Source organism: Geotrypetes seraphini, chromosome 4, assembly GCF_902459505.1.
Source record: "Geotrypetes seraphini chromosome 4, aGeoSer1.1, whole genome shotgun sequence".
In the NCBI taxonomy this organism is placed as follows: Eukaryota; Metazoa; Chordata; class Amphibia; order Gymnophiona; family Dermophiidae; genus Geotrypetes; species Geotrypetes seraphini.
In genome coordinates this window covers 191,215,588-191,230,917 of record NC_047087.1, presented here as the reverse complement: position 1 = coordinate 191,230,917, position 15,330 = coordinate 191,215,588, and the positions used below count along the sequence as shown (strand labels likewise).

At 46.3% G+C, this 15,330-nt stretch overlaps 1 protein-coding gene across 4 annotated transcripts in view; it reads right to left on the bottom strand.

Annotated features, from left to right (window-relative positions):
• Positions 1 to 15,330, bottom strand: part of PIK3AP1 (phosphoinositide-3-kinase adaptor protein 1) — a 170,944-nt gene that overhangs the window by 129,034 nt on the left and 26,580 nt on the right. The gene's annotated exons all lie outside the window — the stretch shown is intronic.

Genomic DNA, 15,330 nt, shown 5'->3' with positions numbered 1-15,330 from the left:
ACTTAGATTTTGGAGGTCCATATGGGGCCAAATCAATATGATCTTGGAAGCTTCACTATCATTGTCATATGCCATAGTGTTGTTTGGAACTCTCTTAATACCCAAGAGTCCCATTGATACAAATAAGAATAGATTACTTCTCATCATGACAGGAGTTGGTATGCAGCTAATTACGAAAAACTGGAAAAATTGGGATAGGATAGATTATAATTTTTGGTGGGAAACCTTATGCCAACTTTATAAGTTTGAACATATGGTATCATTACAATTGGGTCACTATAATAAATTCAAAGAGGTTTGGGATCCATTAACAAAATTATGTAAGAATTGATTATTAATATTACCTTTGATTTCTGAATGTATGTTTTACATATCCAGGAAGGGGGGGAGGTGATATCTCCTTTTCTTGTTATTTGTTACTTTGGCCACATCGCTGGACCCAGGAGCAGGCAGGGAGGCTTGCCGGCATGGGAGCGCACTCCGCCCCTCCCCCCTCCCGACGGGACTGCACAGTGCCGACATCGCTGGACCCAGGAGCAGGCAGGGAGGCTTGCCGGCGTGGGAGCACACTCCACCCCTCCCCCCACCCGACGAGACTACACTGAGCCAGTTGGAAGGCTCAGGAAATCTCTCAGCACCCGTGTTTCTGTTAGTTTCTGTTTACTTCTTGTTTCTCGTTTGAAACTCACTTTGGCCACATCGCTGGACCCAGCAGCAGGCAGGGAGGCTTGCCGGCGTGGGAGCGCACTCCGCCCCTCCCCCCACCCGACGAGACTACACTGAGCCAATTGGAAGGCTCAGGAAGTCTCTCAGCACCCGTGTTTCTGTTAGTTTCTGTTTACTTCTTGTTTCTTGTTTGAAACTCACTTTGGCCACATCGCTGGACCCAGGAGCAGGCAGGGAGGCTTGCCAGCGTGGGAGCGCACTCCTCCCCTCCCCCCTCCCCCCTCCCGACGGGACTGCATAGGGCCGAAATCGCTGGACCCAGGAGCAGGCAGGGAGGCTTGCCGCAGTGGGAGCGCACTCCGCCCCTCCCCCTCCCGACAGGACAGCACAGGGCCGACATCGCTGGACCCAGGAGCAGGCAGGGAGGCTTGCTGGTGTGGGAGCACACTCCGCCCCTCCCCCCACCTGACAGGACTACACTGAGCCCAGCACCCGTTTTTAGTTTCTCTCTTTTTCTTTTTGCTTTATTTGAATCTCACTTTGGTCGACATCGCTGGACCCAGGAGCAGGCAGGGAGGCTTACCAGCATGGGAGCGTACTCCGCCCCTCCCGACGGGACTACGCTGAACCAATAAAAGATTCAGCGCCTAACAGCACGCTGTCTAAGACGCTCATAGCACCTTTGTGAAGCGACCAAGAAGCGATCCACCCCCACAACACTACCAAACGTAAAACCAACCGAAAAACAGCAGCCAGATAAGAAAAATCTATACTCGAACGCGGGGGGAGTGGCTTAAGGAAGATGGCCGCGGGTAGCTGGAGCTAAGACGCCACGGAAGTTCCCGGGCTGCCTTTAATTTTGCTATGGTGAAACACAAATCTAAACTTCGGGTTTTTCCCGACGAACCTTTGCCAGCAGCAGCGGGCCCGATGGACGTCTCCCTCCAACGTGGGACGCGAACACAGCCGGAGGCTTCCTTGGCTGGGAGAGACATGCCTGCTGAAGTGTTACAGCTCTCCCTCGAGGCAACATCTATAACTCCTGAAGAGCGGAGTCCTCCGAGTCGTCCTGGGGCGTCTGAGCAGTCGATGGAGGAGAGAATGTCCTGGGGTGCTCCCTCTCCTGACCGGCTGAGTTCGGGAGTCGATTCAGCAGGAGTTGTGAAGCCAATTCAAACATCAGAGCACTCGGAGGAATTGAAACAGAAACTGCCTCAGGGTTTCCTTTAATTGAATTCGTCTCCAGCTGAAGTTCCAGGTACTTTAAGTTCATCAGAGGGTCTGGGTTCTGAACTGATACCTATGCAGAGGCCCAAGGTTTTCAATATGGAGACAATTTGGGAAGCAATATCTAGTTTGCAAATCTCTTTGGGGACTCAAATGCAGCAACTTACTACACGTTATACTTCAGTTGTGTCTGAAAATTTGGAATTGAAAAATAGACTATCCAGCGTGGAAACTAAAGTGGATGGACATGAAATTAGAATAAAGACAGTGGAGTCCCAGGCTTCAGTCTGGATAAGAGATATTGGAAACCTTAATTTTAAGGTCGAAATGTTGGAAAATATGATTAGAAGAAGTAATCTTGGGGGTCACGTGATGCGCGCGTGGTGATCGGACGAGTGCTGCTGGGCTCCGCGCTCCGATTCCTTCATATCAGCGCATATCAGCACTTATCTTTTTTTTCTTCGCCTCCCTGAGCGGCCAGCGCAATTCGTCTCCCGCCGGGAACCGCGGAGGGAGTTTTCCGAACCGGTTGAGCCCCGGTATGCCCATTAAAGCGGCCATAGTTGTTAAGGGCAAACCCTGCACGCCGGATCCAAAAATGGCGTCGGCTCCTTGTGCTGCACCACCGGAGGTGGGAGACTGGGCTCAGGAGATATCTCGCCTGGTCACGACCGCTCTGGAGGACCGACAAATTGCAGTCGGCGGTGGAGGGCATTCATGAGAAATTTGAAGCCCAGGCTCAACGGCTGGGGGCAGTGGAACAGCGTGTTTCCGCCCGAGAGGATGAGGCCCTTGAGGAACGGAGGCGAGCTGATGGCCTGCAATCCCAGGTGACGGCCCTCCAAGACAAAGTGGATGATCTGGAGAACCGCCATCGGCGAAATAACCTGAGGGTTGTGGGGCTCCCGGAGCTGAAGTCCTCTGATGAACTTTATAATTTCTTTCATTCGTGGCTGCCGGAGCACCTCGGCCTGGAGGTCTCGGCGGCCAAATTTGTGTGCGAGAGGGCGCACCGGCTGGGACCGGCCACGGGGTCTAACTCTAAGCCTAGAGCGGCTATTGCCAAATATGTGAACCGGCGGGAGAAAGAACAACTGTTGAAAGCCTATCGGGCAGCCGGCAATCTGATGTACGAAGGGAGCCGGCTGCTGCTCTTCAATGACTATTCGGCATGTGTTTCTTCCCAGAGGCGGGAAATGGCGCCCATCTGCACTTCCTTACATCGAAAAGGGGTTCGCTTTGCTCTGGTTTACCCTGCCAGACTGCGGATCTGGAGGAAAGGCAAGGTGCACACTATGCTGATTAAAGGGGAGGCACAGCGATTCCTCGATGCCATTAATGTTGCCGGTCCCTCTGGGGAGAGCGGTGGAGACTCGGCTTCCTGAACTTGGCGATGGCATGCCCATGCAGCTGCGGGGTGCATGCATAGTTGCCCTAGTGGTTTGCACTTCTCTCTGACTGGCTGTCTTTGTTAGGACCGGTGATGCTTGAATCTCCTCTTCCTCCTTGTTCTAGTGCTTTCACATTTTTTGAGATCTGAGGATGAGCTCTTGGAGGCCTCGCTGGTGCTGGCATTCACCTCTCGTGTGGAGAGTGCTGTGGGCAGTGGTCCTGCTGTGGTTCTGCCTTCTTTGCATTCGCCCGCTCTTGCTCTAGACTGCCTGTTATCATCTTGCTGGGTTTATGTGAAAGGGGGGTGGGGGGTATGATATTGTTTTATAATGTTTTACCCTGATATATTACATGAAACATGTTTTGTACTGCAAATATCGGATCGTGGACTGCCCAGATCCGTGACCTCTCTGTTTTATGCTGTCCCTTATGGGATTTTGTTTTGCTGTTTCATTTTTTGGGGGTTTGGTGGGAGTTCAGGGGGAGTCCTGGGGGAGTAATCTCTGGGGTAGGGAGGGGGGACAGGGTCGAGTGGGGGTGAGTCTGGAGGGGCTGTGGGGGGTGAGTGGTGGGATGTATGGGTATGCTTGTGGAGGGGGGGTGGGGAGTTGAGTGGTGGATCTGCACCTTCCTCTTTTTTCTGGTGGTCCCCGTTCTCCAGGCGGGGCTGGAGGACGTTGGGGGCTGTTGTTCTACTGCCCTATTTGCAGAGAGGGGGGGGTCTTAGCTGGGGAGGCCCTCTCTCTTCTTTTTTCTCACTTCTTCCTATTTTGTCATCCCGTACTTCCTTTGATAATGGTTAATCTCCGCTTTTCTACTTATAATGTAGATGGTATTCATTCCCCCGTGAAGAGAAATAAATTATTCAATTGGTTCAAGCGAAATCACATTGATATTGCATATTTGCAGGAGACTCACCTCTCTGGTGCTGAGCATGCCAAGTTGTGCAGGGACTGGGTGGGAGAGGTGTGTTCTTCTTCTTTTAACTCCAGACAGAGGGGGGTGGCGATCCTGTTTCATAAACAGTTGCCCCTGCACATCCATAAAACTCTCTCGGATAAAGAGGGCAGATATGTGATGGTGTTGGGGGAACTCTGGGGTCAGAAATGGCTGTTTTGTAATCTCTATGCCCCTAATGTCTATAGTCACCGCTTCTTCTCTGGGCTCCTGGCTAAGGTAGCTCAGTACCCGGACTACCAACTCTTGATGGGGGGGGACTTTAACATCTCGGCTGACCCCTTGATGGACTGTAAGCCGGCGAGGGTGTGCCCGGGGGACCATGGAGCCAAGGGGGTCAATTTTTTGATGGATCAGATGCATTTGTTGGATTTGTGGCAGACTTTGCATCCCACTGAGCATACTTACACTTTCTACTCTCACCCTCATGATGTTTATACCCGCTTGGATTACTTTCTGGCGCCGCCCTCACTGCTCCCGCAGGTAGAGCATGTTTCTATAGAAGAGGTTCCATTATCCAACCATTCCCCGCTGATACTGTCGGTCCGGCTTACGAATGATACACCGCGGCGGGGGTGACGGTTCCCGAGCCATTTGTATAAGGATCTGGAGTTTCACAGGTATCTCAGGGAACACTGGCTGGAATATTGTCGCCATAATGCTACGCCTGACGTTGACCCGGTAATATTTTGGGAAGCCTCGAAGGCTGTACTCCGGGGGCACATTATAGTTTATGTGTCTCGGGCACGGCGGCGACAGGAGGCAGATGTTTTACGGCTTTCTGAGGAGCTGCAAATTCTGAGACGACGGCATGTCGCTACGCTCTCGGCGGCTGATAGGCGTCGGCTGGGAGATGTCCGATCTCAGTTGGAGGTCCTTCTGACGCAGCGGGCCCATAGGGATATTTATTTCCAATGTTATCACCTGCATCGCTGGGGGGGGGGGGAGGGCTGGGTGGCTGCTGGCCAATCTTGTGCGTCCTCCTCAAAAACAACAAGTCATTTTGTCAATTAAGGATCAGGAGGGTCGTCTTTATACAGGAGCAGGGGACATTCAGTCCCAATTTGTGAAATTCTATGAGACTCTTTATTCCCATCGCGAATCCCTTGATCACGATCGAACGGAGTTTTTCCGGGATTTAGCTTTGCCTCAAGTGACCGCTGCCCAACTTGATCTTTTGAACGCGCTGGTTACGGTGGAGGAAATTCAGTTGAGTATCAAAGCTTTGAAACTCACGAAAGCGCCGGGACCTGATGGGTTTGGGCCCGAATACTATAAGATAGTGGCGGACTTAATTCCTCCGGCATTGGGGGAAGCTTATAATGCGCTGCATTCGGGACAGGGCTTAGGCCAGAGAAACATGACCCATGTGGTTTTGCTTCCTAAACCGGGGAAGGATCCAGCACAGGTGGGATCTTACCGCCCGATCTCTCTGCTTAATAAGGATGTTAAATTACTGGCTGCTATATTGGCCCGCCGTCTGAATGCTGTCCTCCCTTTATTAATTCATGAAGATCAGGTGGGCTTTATTCCGGGCAGGTATGCCTCTATGAATCTTTTCCGGGCCTTGATGGCATTACACTCGAGACGGGGGACAGGGAGTAAATCGGCTATAGTTGGTTTAGACATGGAAAAGGCATTTGACAGCATTTCCTGGCATTATTTATTCTGGGTTCTGCAGCAATATGGATTGGTCGGCCGCTTTCATGAATGGATTCGTAGTTTATATCTTAACCCGCAGGCGCGTTTGCTGGTGAATGGGGGTCTTACTGCTTCTTTTCCTTTGGGTAGAGGTACCCGGCAGGGGTGTCCTCTTTCCCCTCTACTTTTTGTGCTAGCCCTCGAACCTTTAGCGGCCCGGTTGCGCACCGATCCTTCCATTCGGGGAATTCGGATAGGTGACAGGGAGAGTCGGATTAATCTCTTTGCAGATGACATCCTACTCTGCCTTGATAACCCCCTCGATGATTTGGAGCGAGCGCTCGGGGTGGTTCGAACTTTCAGTAATTTCTCGGGCCTGCGGGTTAATTGTGCCAAGTCCGAGCTGTTGCCTCTGGATTCCACTCATGGGGAGGCATGGCACTCCACTCTTTCTATACCGCCTGTCAGAGGGCCGTTGCGGTATCTAGGAGTGTATTTGACACCTGACTTATCCCTCCTGTACCAGTACAATGTTCGTTGACCTCTTGAGCAAATCGCGGCTCAGTGTGAACGCTGGCGGGAGTTACCGTTGGGCTTGTGGGGTAGAGTTGCCCTCACCAAAATGGTTCTCCTGCCCAAGATCTTGTATCCCTTAAAGACTCTCCCCGTCTGGCTCTCTGCCCGGGATGTGTGAGCTTTTCGTCCCACTATTTCTACTTTTATTTGGAGGCGCAAGAGGGCTCGAATTAGCTATACTAAACTGATGCTGGATAGATCGCAGGGGGCTTGAATCTCCCAGATGTTAGACATTACAATGTAGAGGCTCTGTTTCGTTTCATTCATGAGGGTTGGACTGGCCATTATATGTATGCCCAGGGGGCTGGCTCGCTTCCTGGTGTGTGCCGCACTCCTTCTTGGCCCTTTTACATCTGCCGCCTTCGTCGGTTCCCGGGGGCTCCTCGACTCTGGCTCTCCTCCAGCCGATTCGGTTGGCGTGGAGATGGTGGAGGCGACAACAACAGAAAACACCAGCTGCATCGGTACTCCTGCCTTTGTGTGGTAATCTTGCTTTTGTCCCGGGGATGGGCCCTTCTCGACTCAGGGTGTGGGAGGAGCGGGGGTGTCGGACCTTGAGGGATGTTTGGGATGGAGGCGACGGGGGTGTATTTCCTTCTTATGCTCAAATTCAGAAGAGATGGAATCTGCCCCACACTCACTTTTGGGTGTACCTTCAGGTACGCCACTATTATACTACGCTAACTCAGAAGTGGGGGGATGCTTGGCTCTGTGGTCCTCTGGATGCATTATTCTTTCTGGTTCCATCGGCTCAGAACAGACTATCAACGTGGGGTCGGATGTTGCGGGCACAATTGTCTGTGGGCGCCCTTGATGGTGTGGCCGCTGTGTGGCGGAGGGAACTGGGCTTCCTGGGGGATTGGAGCGCGTTTCTTGCATTGTTTGGTCCTCTTAGAACCATGGGGGGCTCCTCCGATCTCCGGGAAATGCAGTTTAAGATATTACATAGGGCAGCGATTCCCAACCCTGTCCTGGAGGACCACCAGACCAATCGGGTTTTCAGGCTAGCCCTAATGAATATGCATGGAGCAGATTTGCATGCCTGTCACTTCCATTATATGCAAATCTCTCTCATGCATATTCATTAGGGCTAGCCTGAAAACCCGATTGGCCTGGCGGTCCTCCAGGACAGGGTTGGGAACCACTGACATAGGGCATATATTTCTAGGACGCATGGGGCTCGTATGGGCCTTTGGGAGTGGGATGTCTGTATCAGGTGTTGCCGTGCTGCTGGGACTCTGACCCATCATTTTTTGGAATGCCCGTCCACTGATTTGTGGCTGCAGGCTATCCCCTTTTTGGAGCGCATAGTGCACCGTCCTATCCCACGTGATTATGGCATGCTTTTGCTGGGCGACTTGAGAGTATTGGAGGAGGCTGGTTTTTCGACTCCTCAGCAGAAATTTCTTTATTTAGCCTTCCTTTTGGTGAAAAAACTTCTCCTGCAATATTGGGTGTCTGATCAGGTGGCTTCTTTTACTCATTGGCTACATCTTATTGCCCAGGTAGCACAATTTGAAATTCACCGTTCTCCACGGGGGGGAAGGATTGACCAGCGCTCTGGAAGGCTCTGGAAGGCGGCTTTGTCGCTGTGTCCCGAGGATATGGGGGCACAGATGGATACCTGTTCTTGATTCTACAGTTCTTTCTCTTTCTTACTCTCTGTTTCTCGTTCTTCTTTCTTTCTTTCCCTCTTTCTTCTTTTTGCTTTTCATAGGGGCCTGTGTGGAAGTTCATTGTGAGGGGTGTGTGGGGGTGTGTGTGGTTGTGGAGTGTCTGTTGTGATTTGTATGGAGTGTTGGAGGGGTGTGTGCATCTGGTATGGCTGGGGGGGTTGCTTTTGTTCTTTCTATTAAAAAAAAAAAAAACTTTGCAGATTGTGACTGGATGGCTCAGAGCTTGGCCGCCTCTATTTTCTTTTTCTGAGTTTGCCAGATCGTTTATTGTTAGAGTTTGTATTCTCTGTATTTGGACCTGGTGTATTTGTACTGCTGGATATCTGTGTCATCTGTGTTGCAACTGCTTCTAATAAAAATTATTTCAAAAAAAAAAAAAAGAAGTAATCTTCGGATTACTAACTTTCCAAAATTACCACTTATTTCAGCACGGGATACATTTAAAAAGTATTTGAAAGAAGTTTTGAAAGTTTCCAAAACCTCTTATCCGCCTCATACTAAAATATACTATTTACCAACTAGACCAGCAGTTCAGAAACCAAACCAGCAGAATTTGTCTGCTGATAGTTTGGATTTGACAAATTTCCTTGAGAGGTCAGGTGAAGAGATACCGGCAACTGCTACGCTACTTGTACAATTTGCCATCGACTCTGACAGGGAATGGATACTTAAATTGTTTTTTAAGTTTAAAGATGTACCATTTATGACTAAATTAGTGAGAATGTATCCAGACGTGTCACGAATGACCCAAAAGAGAAGAAAATAATTTCTTATTTTGAGGCAAAGGGTTCTGCAGTTAGGGGCGACGTTTGTACTCAGATTCCCCTGTAAATGTGTAATGACCTATCAAGGGAATAGATTATTTTCTTTGAACCTCAGCAATTGACAAAATTTATTTCTGCTAAAGAGCAAATTTAGAATACTTGAGAGAACTTCTGTTTCAAGTCAGCTCATTAATAAGGTTAAGGTTCTGGTTCTCCCTTGCTACCATCTTTTATTTCTTTGTATTGTTTAATAGAGGATTCAGCTATTGTATTGCTTTCTCCCCTTTTGATTGAGGTCTAATGTAACAATCCAGTAAATTTTATATTCTGGTTTAATGCTTTACCTTTATGATGAGAAAGGAAATTCTTTTGTGGTTTTTTTTTTTTAATGTAATTTTTATTATTTGATTATTGTCTCACCTTAAAAGTTTGTACTGGTATTGTACTATTTCTTTGTCTTGACTATAATTATGTCAATACTATAAAATGAAAATAAAGAATTAAAAAAAAAACCCAACAGCAGCCAAACCACCAAAGACCCTTCTACCACCTTTCACCAACCACCAACCACCAAACAAAAATAATTTAAAAAAAAAAACAACAAAACACCCCAAAATGAAGCTAACCTCACGAGCCCAGCACTTCATACTGTTAATCCTTCTTTTAACCAGCGGGAAGAAAGCAGCAAATAACCTCCTCCCTACACCCGCTACAGATATAAATAAATCTCTCTTCCAAAATAGGAGAACATCAAGTGACAGAAACTCAAACCTACAATCTAACACTCTACACTCCATTACCACAGCATGGAGAAGAAGACCAACACACACTAAGACTAAACCACATCGGCACACCAAATCACTTATATATCCAAACACAACCTACAACTATCACACAGAGATATCCACACTCAAATGCGCCTACTTAAATATCAGAGCGCTAGGTCCAAAAACAGAGCTTATAAAAACCTGGATAACACAAGAAAACCTGGACTGTCTTTTCCTCACAGAAACCTGGCTAACCTCCGACTCAGACCCCAGAATAACTGAAGTCTGCCCACAAGGATACAAAATTACAGTGGTCTGCAGAGAAAAAAAAAGAGGCGGAGGCCTAGCAATCTTAATCAAACAAGATCTAACCCTTAATATAATTGAGAAAACATCTAACCCGTACATGGACCTTTTAGCTTGCCAACTCTCAAGCACCACACTAAAAGACACACTAAACTGCATGCTCTGCTACATAGCGCCGGGAAACTGGTCTTTAGCAAGAACCGAAGTGGAAGACTTCATATACCAAAACTCACTAATAGCAACCTACAACCTACTCCTAGGAAACCTAAATCTACACCTAGATGATCAATCATCCAAACAAGTAGACAACTTTCTCTCATTTCTCAAAGCCTTATCCTTCCAAATGCTAAATCCACAAACAACTCATGAAAAAGGCCACCAACTTGATATTGCAGCCTTCATGACCCACCAACCATCCTTAACAGAAATTCATACATCTAACGGAACATGGTCCAGATCCATCTGGTCAGACCACTACACCTACACTTTCAACATCAACTGGACCAAAAACAACAAAAAAACTATAAGAAAACTCAATAAAGTAACATACACCTCACGCAAACACATCGAACCCTCCATATTCTGGTCTAAAATAGATTAAACTATTCTAGAAAACAACCCCGAGGACTTCATCTTACATTGGGAAAGACTTTGCTCAACACCTTTGATGATTTAGCCCCACTGCAACCAAATCCAGACCCAGCAGGAGATCAGATAAATGGTTCGACTCCAAACTGCTACAACTCAAAAGACAATGTAGACGACTAGAGAGAAAATGGAGAAAATCGAACTCGGATCATACAAAATCCGCCTGGAAAAAATCAACAAACAATACAAATCACAATTAAAGGACAAGAGAAAAGCACACTACACCAACCTAATAGGCACTGAAACCCAAGACACCAAATTCTAAAAACCCTAACCGACACCAAACCATACCTGGCCACTAACAATACTACCCCCCCCCCCCTCAGCCACTCTATTAGCAGAACACTTCCAAAATAAAATTACCAATGCAAGAGCTACCCTCAATGACACCTCTACCCATCCTAACGAATTCACAATTCTCCCCATAGATAGAGATTCTACTGCAGCAGATAGAATATGGTCTAAATTTCCCAACATACAATGGCCTGAATTCAACAAATACTACAAAAAATACAGCCATGCATCCTGTGACCTCAACAACTGTCCACCATATCTCCTAAAAACATCCAGCACAAAATTCCGCGCTCTTCTTCTAAACTGGATACAAATCTCGCTAATAAACGGCCACTACCCTACCAACCTCAACGAAATCATCATCACCCCGATCCTCAAAGACCCCAAATTGCCTCTATTCCACTCTACGTCAAAATAATAGAAGGACTAGTTGCCAAATTCCTCTCCAATTACCTAGAAAACCATAACATACTCCATCCCACACAATCCGGCTTCAGAAACAACTTCAGCACGAAAACACTACTAGGATCTCTCTTGGACACAGCCAGACAACATCTCAGCACAGGAAAAAAAATTATGCTCATACAACTAGACCTTACCACTGCATTCGACTTGGTGGACCATAACATTCTACTACAAATCCTGGATACAATAGGTATCACAGATAAAGTATACACATGGTTTGAAGGATTCCTTAAATCAAGAACCTATAGAGTAAAATCAGACAAACAAAAATCTGAACCTTGGTCAAACCCTGCGGAGTTCCCCAAGGATCCCCTCTATCCCCGACTCTCTTCAATCTCTATACAGCCTCCCTCAGCTCTCACCTGGACAAACAAGGCATAACCTCCTACAGCTATGCCGATGACATTACCATTCTCATACCCTTCGATCAACCTGAACTCTCCATGACGAACACAATATACCAAACACTAAAATCAATAGCAACCTGGATGAAAGATCACAAACTGAAATTGAACCCAGATAAAATGAAATTCATCCTCTCTCTCATGCATATTCAGTAGGGATATCTTGAAAACCCGACTGGCTGGGGGTCCCCTAGGACAGGGTTGAGAACCACTGCCTTAGATGAAAGGAGGGACAGGGGAGATATGATTCAGACGTTTAAGTATTTGAAAGGTATTAATGTAGAACAAAATCTTTTCCAGAGAAAGAAAAATGGTAAAACCAGAGGGTATAATTTTAGGCAGAGGGGTGGGAGACTCAAGAGCAATGTAAGGAAATTCTTCTTTACAGAAAGGGTGATGGATGCCTGGAATGCGCTCCCGAGAGAGGTGGTGAAGAGGAAAACGGTGATGGAGTTCATAAAAGCATGGGATGAACACAGAGGATCTAGAATCAGAAAATAATAGTAAATATTGAAGTACTAAGGCCAGTACCGGGAAGACTTGCACGGTCTCTGTCGGTACATGGCTGTTTGGTTGAGGATGGGCTGGGGAGGGCTTCAATGGCTGGGAGGATGTAGATGGGCTGAAGTGAGCTTTGACGTAGACTTCAGTAGTTGGAAGCACAGTACCGGGTAGAGCTTTGGATTCTTGCCCAGAAATAGCTAAGAAGAAAAAAAATTAAATTAAATTAAATTAAATTGAATCAGTTTGGGCAGACTAGATGGACCATTCAGGTCTTTATCTGCCGTCATCTACTATGTTACTATGTGTACCTTGTACTTTTTATGTGACATTCGCTACAGTACCTCTTAGAGTGCCTCAACTGTGCTCAGCCGTCTGTGAACAGTTTGTTAAGAATGCTGGCTGCTTGAACGTCCGAAAAGCTTGCTTTTGTGCGTTTTTCATGTGGATATCTTTATATTCGAGAATGGCCAAAAAAGATAGATGTACTAAGGAAGAAAGCATCTACATAAATCATTTTAAAAAAAGACAGATGTCTTGCAGTTTTGAAAATGAACATCTACTTTGCTGGATTTCTGGACATCTTTCTCAAAACGTCCATACTCAGACTTAGATGTCCTATTGAAAATGCCCCTCAAAGTCTCTTTTACAGTTCATATCCTAGCATTTTAAAGGGCTATTTTAAAATTGCTATAGTATCAGGATAAATCACAGCTAATAGGCACAGGAAGCCTCTGTTTAGACTTTTATTCCCTCCTGCCCACCCTTGGCCTGATCTCTAATTTATAGGCTCTTGAACCAATTAGAAGGCTACAAAAGTAATTAGGACATCTCTATTAGCAAGAAGTACAGTCTACTAGATCCTTACAAAGGAACCTAACAATAACCTAACAAAATAAATGAAATATTACCATAGCCTAACATATAACGAGCTATCTTAGAGGACCTTAGTGTATATATTCCCACTCCCTTAGCAACTTAACAAAGAAATTGCCAATATTAAGATGCAGGCAACAGTCCAGCAGAGAGATGGGGGCTATCAAGTCTTTTGCACTAAGTATCACATGTTTGATTATCTCCCAGTTGGTGAGAGGTACTTGGTGCAAAGAGCTCCTATCACTCAGGGAACAGATCTAATCTCTTGACTTAAAGGAACTAAGGGAGACAAAGAGGAGACCTACAGAGACATTGTAGAGAAATCCAATCTCCAGTCTAGCAGCCCCTGTGCCGCCTTGGAAGAGGGAGGTCTTCGTAAAGGAAAACATCACCCTGGTAAAGTAGGAAGTATTCCTGAAGCCAGGACCTGCCCACCAGGGAATGCAATATCCCACACATTGAAAATATGTCTCTAGGGGCTTCTGGCCAGGAGTGAAGGATTAGGACACCAATTATAGTGGGAGATTCGATCACTAGGCATGTAGATAGCTAGGTAGCTGTTGGACATGAGGATTGCTTGATCACTTGCATGCCTGGTGCGAAGGTGGCAGACCTCCCGCATCACCTAAATAAGATTTTAGACAGTGCTGAGGAGCTTGCTGTCTTGGTAAATGTGAATACCAATGACATAGTATCCAAATTTAGGCTCTCAGGTAGGAAGCTAAAATCCAGGACCTCTAAGGTAGCATTTTCAAAAATGCTCCTTGTTCCACGTGCAGGCCCAAGAGACAGGCAGAGCTCTGGAGTCTCAATGCTAGGGTACAGGGAGAAGGGTTTAAGATTCCTTAGGAATTGGACAACATTCTAGGGAAGGGGGCGCCTATTCCATAAAGACTGGTTCCACCTTAACCAAGGCAAAACCAAGTTGCTGGCATCAACATTTAAAAAGGAGATAGAGCAGATTTTAAACTATAAACTAGGGTCAGGCTGACAGTCACTCAAAAGAGCATGGTTTGGAACAAGGTGCATAAAAATATAAGAACAGCCTTACTGGGTCATAAAAGTAGTCTATCTAGCCCAGTATCCCATCTTCACATTGGCTAATCCAGGTCACAAATACATGGCAAAAACCCAAATAGTAGAAACATTCCATGCTTCCAATCCAGAGCAAGCAATTGCTTCCCCCATATGTGTCTCAATAGCAGACTAAGGACTTTTTCTCCAGGAATTTGTCTAAAAATTTTTAACATCAGCTATATTAACCACTCTTACCACATCCTGTGGCAACGCATTCCAAGTGCTTAACTATTCTCTGAGTGAAAAAATATTTCCTCCTAGTGGTTTTAAAAATATTTTCCTGTAACTTCATCGAGCGTCCCCTTGTCTTTGTAATTTCTGATGGAGTAAAAAATTGATCCATTTGCACCCATTCTACACCACTCAGGATTTTGTAGGCTTCAATCATATCTCTCCTTAGTCGTCTCTTTTCCAAGCTGAAGAGTCCTAATCTCTTTAGTCTTTCCTCATATGGGAGGAGTTCCATCCCCTTTATCATCTTGGTCACTCTTCTTTGAACCTTTTCTAGTTCCGCTATATCTTTTTTGAGATAAGGCGACCAGAACTGAACACAGTACTCACGGTGAGGTCACAACATGAAGCAATATAGCGGCATTAAACATTCTTAGTCTTGTTTGCCATCTGTTTTCTAATAATTCCTAGCATCTTTTTTGCTTTTTTGGCCGCCGCCACACATTGGGCGGAAGGTTTCAGCGTATTGTTTTTTCCTTGGGTGCTTGCCTCTGGTAACCTTGGGACCCTTGCCTCTGGTAACTATGATTTGGGTTATTCTTCCCAATGTGCATCACTTTATATTTGTTCATATTCATTTTATCTGCCATCAAAACAGGGAAGATAGGGCATCCTGATAGCAAAGTTGCAGTAAAGACCATGGTAGACCAAGCATCCTTAAATACAGAGCAGACATTCTAGAAATTCTACAGGAACCAAAATTCACCTTGGAATTCCTATGGGTAGACATTCCATGTGCAAAAGGGAAAAGTACTGTGATAGGAGCTTACTATGTCCACCTGGCCAGGATGAACAGAAAGATGCTGAAATGTTATCAGAAAAAAATGAGGCTAATAAACTGGGTAATGTTAATAATAGGTAA